The sequence below is a fragment of the Chrysochloris asiatica genome, unplaced genomic scaffold, assembly GCF_000296735.1.
Source record: "Chrysochloris asiatica unplaced genomic scaffold, ChrAsi1.0 scaffold00068, whole genome shotgun sequence".
NCBI lineage: Eukaryota > Metazoa > Chordata > Mammalia > Afrosoricida > Chrysochloridae > Chrysochloris > Chrysochloris asiatica.
This window is the reverse complement of record NW_006408586.1, coordinates 13533462-13534943: the sequence shown is the minus strand read 5'-3', so window position 1 is coordinate 13534943 and position 1482 is coordinate 13533462.

The following is a 1482-nucleotide window of genomic DNA, read 5'->3' as shown; positions in this document are numbered from 1 at the left end:
AAGGGATACACCTAAATCAGAAGAAGAAAAAACAGCTTACAAATGGACCCATAAATAACATCGTGAGAAAATGCGAAAACATTGAAGTTGTTGAAAACTTCATTTTGCTTGGATCCACTGTCCACACTCATGAAAGCAGCAGTCACAAAATCAAACTACATATTGCTAATGTATATTACAAATCTGCTGAACAAAAGCTATGTAAAGTGTTCAAGAACAAAGATATCAGTTTGAGGAACAAAGTGCACTTGACCCAAACAATGGTATTTTCAATAGCTTCATATGCATGTGAAAGTTGTCCAGGGAATAAGGAAGATCATGGAAGAATTCAGGCTTTTGAGTAACAACAACTGTGAAGATGTTACAGGACCATGCCGAATTTTGTTCTGTGTTGCATAGAGTTTCTATTTGTTGGAATAGATTTGAGAGCACCTAATAACAACAACCCACCACTTGTCTGTAAGTTTGTCATACTGTGGTAGATAGCATGTGGCTGTGATTCTGAAAGCCATAACATTGGTGTTTTAAATACCAGCAGAGTCACCCAGGAAGGACAAGTTTCAGCTGAGCTTCTGGCTAAAGCAGACTAGAAAGGGGAGACAAATATTTTATGAATATTTACTCACTAAAAACTTTATGAATAGTAGTGAAACACTGTCAGATAGCACAAGAATTTTGACTATAGAAATTTGCTGAAGAGCACCAGAATACTGTCAAATATAGTGCTGAAAGAAGAGCACCTCAGGTTGGAAAGCACTCAAAATATGACTGGGTAAGAGCTTGATGACCTTGATGATGCAAATGGAGGAAAGTTTTTGGGACCGTTATTTGCTAATGGGGCACAACTCAAAATAAAGAGAAAAAGCTGTAAATATCAAAAAAATAATCAGAACTTGGAATGTTCAAATTATGAATCTAGGACAATTGGAAATTGTCAAAAATGAAATGGAACATATATCCTAGGCATTAGTGCGCTGAAATGGATTTATATTGGCCATTTTGAATCTGACAATCACATGGTTTACTGTGTGAGAAATAACAAATTGAAGAGGAATGGCATCACATTCATCATCAAAATGGACATTTTGGGATCTCTCTTGAAGTACCATACTGTCTGTGATAACATAATAGCTATAATTTTACAAGGCAGACCAGTAAATACCACTATTATTCAAATTTACATAGCAACCACTGAAGCCTGGGATAGTGAAATTGAAGAATTCTATCAAATTCTTAAGTCTGAAATTGATCAAACATGTAATCAAAATGTATGAACAATTAATGGTGATTGGAATGCAAACATTGGAAAGAAAGAGGATCAGTCATTGGAAAATATGGCCTTGGTATATAGAATTTTGCAAGATCAATGAATTCTTCATTGCAGTTTCCTTTTATAACCAACATAAAAGATGACTATATACATTGACCTCACCATATGGAATACCCAGAAATCAAATTGACCATATCTGTGGAATGAGATGG